General features: G+C 42.5%; 1 long non-coding RNA gene and 1 pseudogene across 3 annotated transcripts in view; one reads left to right on the forward strand and one right to left on the reverse strand.

The window, feature by feature from the left end:
- The window catches only part of LOC144294172 (uncharacterized), a 206,293-nt gene that overhangs the window by 91,931 nt on the left and 99,579 nt on the right, over positions 1–14,783 (reverse strand). The window lies entirely within an intron of this gene.
- Positions 426–5,819, forward strand: LOC144293595 (lysophosphatidylserine lipase ABHD12 pseudogene; annotated as a pseudogene).

Here is a 14,783-nt window from a genome sequence, read left to right on the forward strand (position 1 = left end):
TAAAAACAGGGCTTCATGGTTGGACAGGTCCTCTGGCTGTGTTCTACAATCAGGTAGAACCATACAGTGTGCCCCGAAGTTGGTTGGGGCCACAGGCTGGGCTTTGTGATCATATAGACCCATATCTACACTCTGCTCTTGGGCAAGGTTGCTGTCCAGGCTCCTTCGTCGAGAGGTGCCTCTAGCTGTAGCCTACAATTAGATGGGACTAGAGATTTTGCTACATGATTGAGTTGTCACTGCGTGGGCTGCCCACCCCAGTGAGGCAAGGCTGTGTTCAGGCAAGGCCATAGACTAGGTTCTGTTGCAAGGCAGGCTGTAGGCTGGGTTCTATGGCCAGGCAGTATGATAGGCTGTGCTCACATGTGTGGCCAGAGACTATGTTCAACAGTTAGACAGGGGTGCTTGCTTGGCTCTTCACCCAAATGGAATTATGGGATGAGCTCTATGGCTGCCCAGGTTCTCTGGCCAGCATTCCAGGTCAGTTGGTACTAAAGTCTACATTCAGTAGTTGGGTGGGGTTATGAATCTGGTTCCCTGCCCAGGTGGGTCTATGGAACAGATTCCTTAGATAGCAGGGTTCATTGATGGGGACCCAAGTCAGGCAGAACTACCAAACAAGTTCCCTGACCAGACAGGGCTACCAGTTCAGCTCTGCAGATGGCCAGAGCCACTGGATAGGATCTCTGCTCAGATGCCATGGCAAACAGGAATGCTGTCTGCGAAGATTTTGGCATTGTAAGCCCCAGCCTCCTCCATCTCTATCTGGTCCCTAGTGGTCCCGATTACCCCTGTGATCCTGCAGACTCTCTCAGTGATCCCCATGAGGCAAGACCCGAGTGGATTTTCCCAGGAGCTTCTCACAATGCTGGGGTTGCTGGATGTCCACTTAGGTTCTCTTTTTCCCAAAACCACAGGTCAGACTTTATAGGTTCACTCTGACAGAGACAGTCCTGCACCATCTGCTCAAGACCCGAGTGGATTTTCCCAGGAGCTTCTCACAATGCTGGGGTTGCTGGATGTCCACTTAGGTTCTCTTTTTCCCAAAACCACAGGTCTAGAGAGGCCCTCTTGGTGTGTTGCCATGCTATCCTGAAAGACAGGCAATGTAGTCAGAGGATGAATGCCCCTCTTACCCTCTGAAGGCAGTCCTTCTCAGTCTCTGTGATCCAGGGGCTTCAGGGATTTTCACAATGACATCTTGCCTATGGATTGTTGCTAGTTAGGCTTCTCATGAAAGGGACAAAAGTCAGGAAGGACCTGTGCTGCCATCTTGATGGAGTCACTTTTCTACAGGAAATAAAGTCTTCCACCATGATATTACAAATCATCCTTCCCTGATTTGTAACTGTGCCTGGAGACGAGGCTGTTTAAATAGTCCAATGCATTTCTTCAACAACTGAATAAAGGGCCATGTTGGTTCATCAATATTCTATAACTCACCATTGTTAGCTGGTTATTTTCCTCATCATCCTTAAGAGAAATATCAAGATATTGAGTCCCAGATTATTCTTCTGTGGTTTGATAAATTTTTTAAGGAGTTAGAATCAAACATATTCTCTACTTAATGTGTTATATAATACATACACAGACACATGTATACACATACATAAAATCATGTGGAAATACTTTATGTGACCTCATTTTAATCATTCAAGACTATTAAACATCATGTTAGAAATAGGAGATACCCACATTGGAATCTTGGTGGTGAGACTGACATTCATTGAATAAAAATGAATCTTGGTTTTACTAAATTAAAAAAAATCCTTTATAAAGAACCATAGTTAGGATACACTTAACCATGAACACAACTACTCACCACTATAGATAGGGTTCCGAAATGATCAGAATTTTGATAGAAAAATCCACAGGAAGAGGTCATGCCTAGAGGTTTCTTTGGTTTTGGATGGATGCGTTTTTTTTAATGGATGTTTAAAATATAGATTTTAGAAATGCTGCTGTTACTGATGATGACAATCTCCAGAGTTTTCTGTGGGTGTGGTCGCTGGAAAGGTGTGTGATGATTATAGGCTACAACGGAGGAAATGACCATCAGAAGACATCCAGGAACCCAGAGGATAAGGTATCTAAAGTTTTGCACAGGTAGATGCTAATGTTAAACATATTTGGGGTTAGAAGAACTGGTTCTTAGCCCCAGACTGGCCCTTTGGCTGCATAACCCTTTTTCTCAGCTGTAAAACAGCAACAATGATGGTGAGGATGGTGATACTGGTGGTGAGGCAAGGATGATGACTGACTTACCTACTCACAGACCCAGGATTTAATAAAGATCATTTATGTGAGGGCATTTTAAAACTATAAAGCTCAAGACAAATGTAAGATGTAGCTTTCATAATTTAAGAAGTTACCTCTTGGTCACTGCAATGGCCAGGATTCAACCTGAGAAACAGAACCAGTAGAAAATGTATACTAAGTGATTTAATGCTCATAAAATTGTTGGGAACAGCCAGGAATGTCTAAAATTCACAGATAAGGTCATAGGAGAGGGAGGCTACATCCTCAAACATGAGCTGAAGCAGTCTGCAGGCAGAATTTCTTCTTCTGGGAAGACTTTTTTTTTTAGATCTTATTTATTTATTCATGAGAAAAACAGAGAGAGAGGCAGAGACATAGGCAGAGGGAGAAGCAGGCTCCCTGTGGGGAGCCTGACATGGGACTCAATCCCAGGACCCCAGGATCATGACCTGAGCCCAAGGCAGATGCTCAACCACTGAGCCACTCAGGTGCCCCTGGAAAGACTGTTCTAAAGGCTTTCAACTGGTAGAACCAGGTAAATCCAGGTTTAAATAAGTCAACTGATTATGGACATTAATTACATCTACAAATGTTGTTTTATAGCAACATTATGTAACAACATCTTCGTAGCAACACCTAGATTTGATTGGATAAATAAATGGGGACAGTAGTTTAGTCCAGTTGGCACATAAAACTAACCATCAAGTCACATACAATTATGTGATCAGGAGCCAGTTACTTAGCTTCTTTAAATCTGGGTTTCAACATCTCTGAAATGGGATGGCGATCTAACCTCACAGGACAGTCATGAGGATCCAGTGAAGTACTATATGTTTAAATAAATGTTAACCTTAGAGAGATGCCAGCATAAGGAAACAGAATCTAGCTAGCTAACCCTGGCACCATTTCTTAGTTAACGAGGAACAAAATTGCCCCCTACCCTTTATCTCACTAATAACATATATAAATTTGTCAACTCACCTCTGAGACGGACTGTGTTGTAATTAGTGTGATTCACACCACAGTTCTTTAAAAATCCTTATTTAAACATTGTTTCAAAATGTTTCACTACCTCCAATCTGTCATCCAAGTGGATAACTTCCCAGGATTTTGGGCAAGGCTCAGTTCCCCAGCTCTGCCCTTTAGGGTTCTGAGCAGAACATTTGTATTGAGTCTAGGGATTTCCTGAACCAATTCAGCTTCTAAACAATGATATTTAAAGCAAACTCACCTTGAGTAGATGGCTGAACCATCTCCATCATGAAAGAGAAAAATCCCCAACGCATATCATAAACTTCACGTAAACCAAGCAATTTTTAAAGATTCAGATCATAGGTGAATAATCTCCAAAATAAAGATTTCCTCTGCACATGTAATTATGGTGCTTTGGAGCTTTTTCAAAATTGAGTCTTAAAAGGATGCTCAAGAAAAATAATTACAAATTCACCACAGCGGATTGAGAGAAATTCAGGGATTTAGTCTGAGAAAACACTTTTGGTGTTTGCAGAGGATGGCATTTGGGAGGATATTGGGTTCTGCCCTGGTTAGAGCAGGCACTAATAGCAACTTATAGGCAGAACCAAAATAATGCTACAGCTGATGGTAGAGACAGGCTTTGAGAATTCTCAAGAATCCCAGCCTCCCCAAATAGAACTTCATTAACCTGCCCAATTTCCACTGGGTCAAATCACGTCACATATTTCCTACTCATCAATTCCCAGCCAGCCAACTGAATATCATGAAATGTTTAAATATCTCCCTTGCCAGTGTCCTATAATTTAACTCCATCTTTTCCTCTCTCTTATTTCCCTATATACCTTGTCCCCAGTCAAAAAGCAACTGGTTGTAATTACTTAATCACCTATAGTCTTTGAATGCCTACTATGTGCCAGGTACTTTTATAATAGGCTGTGATTACAGTAAAATATAAAATAGGATTCTCATGATCTAGGAGAGTTAGTTCAGGAGTTAATTAAACAAATCATAGTAAAATATGAGATGTGCAACAAGAAAAATAAGTGAAAATGCTACAGGAGTCCAGAGGGAAAATGACCAAATATAGCTGAGCAGGGGGTGAAGATGATGCTCAAATTGCTCCTTGAAGATGAGGAGGCACCTTCCACACATACCTGATACTCAGTGGGTATTTACTACATATCCTAAACTAGGGAAGTGCTTCATGTATGCTGGGGCAAGAACCATAGTTACCCTCACTTAGAGACTTAGAGAGAGGCATAGCTTGTTTTTAGGTCACATCTAGTAAAGGAGTGACACTGAGATAGTCACTAAAGAACTAAAGACTTCAGGAACTAGGAGTATTTTCCAGGCCAAACAGCAAAAAAGAAGCACAGCACAAAAGAGTGTGGTCAACTGGGAAGCAGTGCTGAACCTCTTATGTGTCCTGTTGACACATAAGTAAAAACTCAACAAATCTTTCAGCTCTTTCAGAACCATGTAGTCGGTCCAAGTCCCTGCTCCGCTGTGTCGGGTGTACTTGGACCCAAGCTTGAGCTTGTCAATAAACCCTCGTGTGTTTGCATCGGTGTCGGCTCCTTGGTGGTTTCTCGGATTCGCGATCTTGGGCACAACAAGGAGCAGCGAAAGGGCCTGTGGTTCCGAATGAAGAAGATACTTCTCTGTGTTCTGGGGTTGTATGTTGCCATTCCATTTCTCATCAAACTGTGTCCTGGGATACAGGCCAAACTGATTTTCTTGAATTTTGTGAGGGTTCCCTATTTTATTGACTTGAAAAAACCGCAGGATCAAGGTTTGAATCACACGTGTAATTACTACCTTCAGCCAGAGGAAGATGTGACCCTTGGAGTCTGGCACACTGGCCCTGCGGTCTGGTGGAAGGACGCCCAAGGAAAGGACCAGATGTGGCATGAGGATGCCTTGGCTTCCAGCCACCCTATCATCCTGTACCTCCATGGGAATGCAGGCACCAGAGGAGGCGACCATCCGGTGGAGCTTTATAAGGTGCTGAGTTCCCTTGGTTACCACGTGGTCACCTTTGACTACAGAGTTTGGGGTGACTCAGTAGGAACCCCATTAGAGCGAGGCATGACCTATGATGCACACTCCATGTTTTTGACTGGATCAAAGCCTGAAGTGGAGACAACCCTGTGTATATTTGGGGTCATTCCCTAGGCACTGGGGTGGCGACAAATCTGGTGCGGGCCTCTGTGAGCGAGAGACACCTCCAGATGCCCTTATATTGGAATCTCCATTCACTGACATCCGTGAGGAAGCCAAGAGTCATCCATTCTCAGTGAGATATCGATACTTCCCTGGGTTTGACTGGTTCTTCCTCGACCCCGTTACAAGCAGTGGAATTAAATTTGCAAATGATGAAAATGTGAAGCACATCTCCTGCTCCCTGCTTATCCTGCCTCGGAGGACGACCCGGTCGTGCCCTTCCAGCTTGGCAGAAAGCTCTACAACATCGCTCTCCATCTCGAAGCTTCCGAGACTTCAAAGTTCAGTTTATCCCCTTTCACTCAGACCTTGGCTACAGGCACAAGTACATCTCCAAGAGCCCTGAGCCTCCAGGATACTGAGGGGGTCCTGGGGAAGTCAGAGCCCGGTGCCAGCGCTGAGTCCTGCTGCCTGAAGGAGCATGAAGACCTCTGGCCTCCCGGTCTGCTGTGGCCGCACGGCGTCCTGGATGCTCCACCCTGGGCAGCTGGGAGCGTGGCTGTCCGTGGAAGGCACAGGTTGTTGGCGTGTGATCCCATCCCTCTTATTGCCCCTGAACCTGAGCTCTTGTCGGGCAGACGGTGACCATGCAGGCCGGCCCCCCGCTGCTGGACCCCACACCGGCTGAGCTGGGCCCAGGGGTCCTGGGGCGGGGGTGTGGGGTCTGGGGACTATGCTGCGTGAGATGGCGGAGGTCCCAGCCCTCCCCCCAGCACCCTTTGTTCCCCGGGGCCTCACAGTGGGGGATGGGTCCACGACCTGCCCTTCCTCTGCTTTCTCCCCACCTGTCCACCTAACCTGGCCTTGGACTGAGCATTTATTTAAGAATAAAATTGTGGTGGTGGTCAAAAAAAAAAAAAAAAAAAAAAGAACCATGTAGTCTGTTTGTGTTTCAACTGGGCTAAAACATTCCATTCCGGTGGTTTTTCTCAGATCTTCCTACAGCCTGGTCATCCCAGAGTAGACATATCCATATGATTTCATGCCAGTCAGCCTATAGGAAACAATCCTTAAGAAGAGAGACAGTGTTTTATGGATCTTTTGTGTCCTCTGAGCACCAAACCCACAGATAGAAACACAACACACTCAATGCATGCTATTTAATTGATGAATTTTTTAAATTATTTATTATTAAGATACAGCATATTATTAGTTTCAGAGGTAGAATTTAGTGATTCATTGGTTGCCTAAAAGTTGCTTTAAGTCACACAGTTGAAACAAGACTCTTTGACTCTAAATCAGTGGTGTCTAGCTTTTCATAGGCATTGAAATGCTCTGGGGAGTTCTACAAAATAGTTACACCTGGGTCCTGCCCCCAGAAATGACTAAGAGGGCCGAGGTGCAGCCCAGGAGGATTGTTGTTGTTGTTTGTTTGTTGAGGGGTTTTTTTTGTATTTTTTTTATTGGAGTTCGATTTGCCAACATATAGTATAACACCCTGTGCTCATCCCATCAAGTGCCCCCCTCAGTGCCCATCACCCGGTCACCCCATCCCCCTGCCCACCTCCCCTTCCACCACCCCTTGTTCGTTTCCTGGAGTTAGGAGTCTCTCATGTTTTGTCACCCTCTCTGATTTTTCCCACTCATATTCTCTTCTTTCCCCTATAATCCCTTTAACTATTTTTTATATTCCCCATATGAGTGAAACCATATAATGTTTGTCCTTCTTCGATTGACTTACATCACTCAGCATAATACCCTCCAGTTCCATCCATGTCTAAGCCAATGATATTTGTCGTTTCTAATAGCTAAGTAATATTCCATTGTATATATATACCACATCTTCCTTATAATTGATGACTTTTTTGTCCAATGCTTTGCTATGGGAATTCAACACCATAATAGGATTCCAAGGAAAGAGTCATTTGGAAAAATTTCTAGCCAAATCAAGGTAATTAAACATTAAACTCAATGCCTGGGATTACAATGTAGAAGAACTAGGCTTTGATTTTAGACAATTTGCTCTTTTCCAAAAAGTGTCCTAAAGGCAAAACAGAAATCCTACTTCCCTAGTTAGTAGGATTTAAATCCAATTACTAATTAAGTTGATTTTCTTTATTCTTACCTCCATTTGCTCATTGATTCCTAGCACTGAGTCATGATTAGGGACGAGCATAATCCATTAAGCTGATGGAACTTGCAAAAGTTAAAGAACATTTTGGAAGTACAGTCAGAAAAGATCTCTTTGAAGAGTGGAAGGTGGAGGAGGTAAGTAACAATATTATGTGAAGAATCTGCTGGGAAGCTCAGAACATGACAAGTGTAAAGATAGTTAAAACATATTTTTCAACAGCACTTCACCTTGGACCTTAATAAAGGTCTGAAATATTGGAAAATCACTTTTAGTTGCAACTGACTCTAAATAAGGGTGTCATAAAAATTTCTTCCAGAAAAACTCAGGGAGCTATATGAGTTTGCTAGGGCTGCCCTAACAAAATACTGCACACTGGGTGACTTAAAAGCATTTTATTACAGTTCCAGAGACTAGAAGTCCAAGATCAACATATAGGAAAGTTTGGTTTTTCATGAGGTTGCTCTCCTGATTTGCAGGTAGCCACCTTCTCACTGTCTTCACATAGCTTTTTCCTGTATAATCATGTGTGCCTGGTGTCCCTTTATTTTCTCATAAGGACACTAGTCCCATAAAGTCATGCCCTTCTCAGCGCAGCCAGTATCTGGTGACTGAGAGAGAGAAGTATAAAAGTCCAGCCATTTCAGCTCAACACAAGATATTCATGGGTAGCACTCACTGCAGAGCACCTGCCATGTGGGCTGAAGCTTTGTCAGACCTGCAAATCAATTCCAATTCTCAGTCAGCCTAATCTTGCCCCGCCAAATGTTGATTCTTAATAAATATCTTGCTCTCCAAATTCCATCCCCACTTGTGGAGAAAGAACACAACCTACTACAAATAGTTTTCAAAGCTCTGCAAGAAAATAAGCTTAAATATGTAATTTTATGTCCAGCCAAATTGCCACTCAAATATTAAGGTTGACTGTTAAATCATGCAAGACTCATAGTACCTCCTTATGTCCCCTTTCTGGGAAAAAAATTACTTGAAAATATGCTTAAGAAGTTAAAAAAAGTTCAAGAAAATGAAAACAGTGAGCCCAAAGCCACAGGTGCATTGAAAAAGAAAACCAAAGACACAACTGTGCCATGAAAAAATAAACAGTCCCAACTAGAATATTAAGTTAGGATATCAGGAGAAAAATCTTCACAAAAAGATAGATTCTTATTTGATAGGTAATGTGATCACATGAGAAAATCTTTGTAAATGGTGAAGGAATCATTTTTCAATGAGAAAATTCAAAAAAATTAGAAACTTTAGACACAACATCTATATTAATAAAATACATATATATAGCACATTTAAAATGTCATCATTTTGAGAAGCTGAAGTAAATGAAAATAAGTTCTTATTTTCACATTTTGAAAGCTTATTCTGAAAAGGCGATGGCCTGAATCTACACAACATACATTTGTATTATTTTCTACTCCCAGAAGGGCCACTCCACTTGATCTTGGGGTGACTAATATGTAATCATAACATTGCTAATGACCCATATGGCAAAGCAAGGAGAAGGTAAGCATATTTATAAAATAGAATGAAAAAGTAATAAGCCTTGATGACATTTAATGATGTAGTTGGGGCAGCCCAGGTGGCTCAGCGGTTTAGCGTCTATCTTTGGCCCAGGGCGTGATCCTGGAGTCCCGGGATCGAGTCCCACATCGCACTCCCTGCATGGAGCCTGCTCCTCCCTCTGCCTGTGTCTCTGCCTCTCTCTCTCTCTCTCTCTCTCTCTCTCTCTCAAGAATTCATAAATAAAATCTTTTTTTTAAATGATGTAGGTGGAAAATGACGAGATTGCAAGGAGAGAAAGTTAAAGGAAGTTCAGAGCTTCTCATTTCATCTTCTATCTCTCAGAACAGTGAATCCAATTTGTCTAAATTTGATGGATCGAGATGAAGCATTTGAAGTCTACTTTTAAAAATTCTCGATGTGCCAATAGAAGAACCCACTCAATAAAAAAAGAGTAGTAGGATGAGGTGGGAAGGTGGGGGAAGTGGGACAGTTTTTTTTTTCTTTTTAATCACACAGAACAGAGTCTGTAACTAATGTTTAAAATTAATAATTGGAGATATAAAAGTTTCACATACTACTGAGAATTTTGAAGATAACTATTGGAAGAACCAAAAGCAAGAAGAACCTATCCATGGGAAATGAATCAGAAGAAGGCAGAGATGGGATAAGGAACAGGTAATTTTTGCCGTATGCCCTTCTGCACTGTTTGAATTTAACTCTCCACATTCATAAATACTTCACCTGGCTTCTGCTCTCCTCTGTCCCCTCTGTCAGCTCCCATTCATGACTCTCTACCTGAACTCTGATGTTTCCTTCACCTTCAGAACACAGTTTCCTCTTTATGTCTACCTGTTCCACCTGCTCTAGGACTCAAGAATAAGGTGGCTCAATCCTCCATCATCCCATCCCCTTTTCTGAACACTGGCCTACGCCTGAGAGTAAAATCTTATCTCCCCAACTGGTTTACAAGTGCTTTAGCTAACTTCCTTTGTGTACCTAGAAAGTCCAGCTTCATTATACATGCATGGGCCAATTCATACTTTTTCGAGTGCACTGAGCCAGTCACTAGCCATGTGACCATGAGCAGGCCATGTCACCTCCTGAAGTCTCACTTTTCTCCGCTATAAAATGAACAAATCTAAGGTCCAAACTCTGAAAGGCAATGATCGATTTGGTGCATGTGGATAGACAAGGTTCAAGACACACCCCGTTGGGGGAAAAATAGATCTTAAAGACATTTTCTTTATTTACCCAATCACAAATCAGAGTAGAATTGTGGAAAAAACAAAAACACAAACTTTGACAACTAGTTATAGATACCTGACTGTTCTTCTATGTCACCTGGAAAGCCCAGCAGAGTGAACTTCACCTGAAATGAGCATCTTCAAGCTATGTGGCCTCCAACGGGTCACTTCACTAGTCTGGGCCACAGATCCCACATTCACTTTGTGGTAGGAATGAAAGAGATGCTCTTTAGAGTCTCCAACCAAGGCTGGGATTATGGAAGGCTTCCTTACTGGGCCCTGCATCCTAACTGCTCCCAAGTTCATGGTCCAGTGTTGTAGCCTGGCAGTTCAGAAAAGAAACCACACTACTCCCTCTACCCCTGGCATGTCCAGAATTCTTCCTAAATCTTACCCAAACATAAGATGCTGCCTCTAGCCTTTTCTTTCACTAATCTTCACCTCATGTCCAGATTTTCTCTTTATCTGCTTCCTTGAACTCTTCCCCAGGCCCTCCCTCCTTCCCTGGACACCATGTCCATGACATGGGTGCTAGCTCTGTTTGCCCCATGCCTTGTTCCAGTGTCAGGGTCATTCCATAAGGTAAGGGAAACCCTGAATAGCCCAACAGTTGTATTAAATTAAAGGTATTTTTCAAGCAATGAGAATTATAATAAAACACCCGTCCAAAGGAACCCACAAGTGATGTGCTCAATGCATAATTGGTATTATCATTAAAGGTCAAAAATCAGTCATCAGTGAGGAATGAAACAATCTATGTGGAACTAAATCTCCACCAGCCAGTGAGGACCAGGAAAGGTGGTTGGCATGCCATCAGGGAGCAATTTGGCCTAGAGAGCTCATTGCCCTGGCAAATGAGAATTACTCTAATTATCTCATTGGCAGGTTTTAGAAATTTTTAAAATATACTCTCTACGAGTGTCATAGTGTCAAAACAATTATTTGCCTGCTTGAGCAGGTGTCAGGCATTGTAAAGTGTGTATGTCCTTATAAAATTAAATGAGAAACTTTCAGAAATTGGTGTAAGCTGGGGCTCTAATTATAGTATATTCAGATACCTAAAGTCAGGAGGTAAAGAGAGAGGAACTCTGATTTTCCTTTTTCTTTCTCTTTTCCCTGAGGCACTGAATTATAAGTACACATGCGGTAATGGTAGAATGTGCCACCTGAACTTCAGGGAGGGATTCTAAGACACCTTGCCTACCATTCTTGCCTTTGACCCATCACTGGTCCTTAAGCATGGGTTACTTTTCTCTGCACAGTCTGAATTTCACCTACATTGTCTCCCTTGGTCCTCCACACCAGACCTGCATGTTCAGTCAGGCAGCATCTTTGCCCCACTTTACAGATGTAAAACTGAATGGTATTCCAAGTCTCCTAATTCCAAGACAGTCACTCTTTCTCCCATGTGACTCCCTATCCATTCCTTCCTTGTCCAGTTACTAAATCTCTGCTAAAATTACCTTGATGCTCACCCTCTTGTTGCTGTTTCATAGACTCTGAAACTCTTCAACAGATAAGTAGTTAAGAAATAAAATAGGCAGCCACCAACATGATACCCCTTGAGCTATTCACAACTAGTAGATATTGAATTAATGGTGAGTGATCAGTTGACTGAAATAATAACACCAGGAAGGGTATTCCCCCACAAATTGAAGGAATACTTAATTCAACCAGTGTTGATTAGTAGTCTACTATAGACAAGGCATGTGTACAGTCAGGAACGTTACATGAAATGAGGCAAGATTTCTTCCTTAGGGAATCTTGAATGCTAGACAGAAATGTTCTAACTTTGAAAATATAATGGCAGCTCTCATGAAGGTATAAAATGCTAAAAGAATCAAAGGGCAGAAGGAAATAACAGCTTGTTGTCAAGGGACTCTTCATCTTCTCCATGGTTAAGCACCTCCTATGCAATGAATGTTTTATCCCCATTTGTGACAACCCTCACAATTCTACAAGAACAGAAGTGATCCACCTGGGTCACCATAACTCTTAGAGTCATCTTTGGATTCCAAAGGGAAGCAGTGTGGATTAATTGCAGATTAATAGGTTCAGGTGGTACCCTACTAGAGCCTCTTTTCCAGGCAGTACAATTATCCCCTAGACACTGCGAGTATTGACTGTCATGAGCTCCAACTGGCCCCTTGCTTCAGAAAATTGCCCTTGGCTGATGAGAGCCTCCTGGCCTGAGAAGTCATGGCCTCACCCCCAGAGATGGCCCACAGCAGATAACTGATAAGGGCTCAGTTTCTTGGCCTCAAGGTGGGGACCACTCTATGGTGTGGTTTATGCTCCAGAACCCTCTGTGGATCAAGCTCAGGCTGAGTTTCCTGCGATCACAACCTTATTTGCCCTTTTCTTTTCCTGTCTACCCCCCTGCCTCCTCTAGGCTTCTCCCATCAGCACCCTTCCATAGATCCCAGGAGTCCGAATCATGGTCTTAGGCTCTGGCTTCTGATATCTAAGACAGTTACTTGTTCTTTGGACCCCCATTTCCTCAACTGTAAAACCCTGGGAATAGGTCACAAGTAGTTGTGAAAGCTAGTAAGATGATGTAATTCGAGTTCCTTATAAATTCCTAGGCTCAATAAATCATAGCAAGGATTTGTCCTTTGTAGTTACATGTAAGAGAACTTCTGGTCTCTGTGATATAGAATAGAGACCTCAGGCAGCCTCAGCTGGCCATAGTGACCAAAGCACCAGAAGTAGCCAGAAGCTTGTAAATAAACAAGGAGGCAGTCCACCCTCAGGATTACAGAGGGCCAGTCAGGACTTATGCCAACAAAGTGCATTTTGTACCCAATTTACCACAAGTGGGGACAGGAGCTGGTCAAGAACCTGGTGGAGGGGAACAGGTGGCAGGGGCAGCGGGGTGCCATTGCAGGAGTTTCAATTCAGTACATTTGTAGGTTAGCTTTGCTGTTCACCTTTTAAGCAGAAGGGCAAATAGATTGCCCACCAGATAAAACAGCTTTCTCTGAAATAAGGCTTCCTGACTCCACCGTTTCATCTCCATTGGCTGCGTATTCCCTCCCCCTGTCCTTTCAGGCTGGCTTTCCACCATCGCTGCAGGGTAAGCCCGAGCTGATGAGGGCACCTGGCTTTTGTGGCAGCTCTTCAAAGCTAGAGGTCAGGTGTGTTTCTAGGATTTAATTAAGCTGGAAATGAAATCCAGCCCTGGAGTGGCTCATCATCTTTATTATCACTTTTCTTACCGCTTGTCAGGCCACAGTGGCTCAGGGTCTTGAAAAGGAAGAAGTGGGATGCTTCCCAGGCAGAGCTCAGTTAATCTATTTCACACAGCATTTCAGGAAGGGGGAAAAAAAGCATGCTCAGAACCTTCTGGGGAAAAGAATTACCCTAAAATGAACAAAAGAAAAATGCATTTCGAAATAACACATTATTTCAAATATATTTCTCATTATAGTATAATATAGCACATCCCCACTATAAAAATGTATGAGATATAAAAACATAAAGATTTTAAAAATAACCTGTAATCTCACCAGCTAATTAGAAACAACCACTGTTAATATGGTCTCCTTTCTGCCAAGCACTGGTGTATGTTCCAGGGCTTAACATATAGAAAGAAGGAGTCCTCTTTAAGATGGGAAGAATCTGATCCTATAGTAGTTGTGATTGACTACATAATCCTTTTTTTAATTATTTATGTATATATTCACTAACATTATATCATATAGAACACTAGTTCACTGAGACCAAGAAGAGGTTTTTTTCCCCCTTTTCAAGCATACTAGAGCTAGGAAAAAGTCAGGACTTAAAAGAATTTCCATGCTCAGTAATGCTACAGACCATCACATTGCAGTCATGTTTTCTGTGCCTAATAAAATATTCTATAGTCACTCAGATTAATCAAATGAGATGAAGGGATTTATACACTGCTGTGCACTGAGAAAGGGGCTTAACAGTCTCCCAAAATAATATCATTTGACATCCAGAGCTATTAGACTGCATCAGCAGAGGGTATTCATTCTGTAGCCTGATTTGTGTTCGGCGGGTGGCAGTCCCCTTCACATCCCCTTAGTGTGGTGAAGGTTGGCAGCTACAGGGCGCTGACCTTTCTCACTCTGGAGATGTGATTGCTTTCACACTGATCACATAGAAACACTTAGCAAATCTCATACTGTTAACTCCATCGCACACCAGCAATGCTGGCATTTTATGACTGTCATGTAGCATTAGCCAGCTGAAAACTCACTAAGATGGGGAAGCCATGCTGAATTAATAACTTCTAAGGTAGTAATTTATCAGTTTTCATGCAACTAATAAGCACCACTTTGGCCAAAGACAAAAAGTCACTAAATCATGGACTACTGAGCAAAGAAGGAAACTTCAAGAACTTCTCATCCAGCACCCTCACTTTACAAGTAAAGGAAACTGAAAACCAAAGAGGAAGAGGGATTTTTTTTTTCAAAGTCACAGGGCTAGGATTGGAGTAGTGGCTTTCAACCTGCATGTCAGCAGTATCAGAT

The sequence above is a fragment of the Canis aureus genome, chromosome 22 (assembly GCF_053574225.1).
Source record: "Canis aureus isolate CA01 chromosome 22, VMU_Caureus_v.1.0, whole genome shotgun sequence".
Classification (NCBI taxonomy): domain Eukaryota; kingdom Metazoa; phylum Chordata; class Mammalia; order Carnivora; family Canidae; genus Canis; species Canis aureus.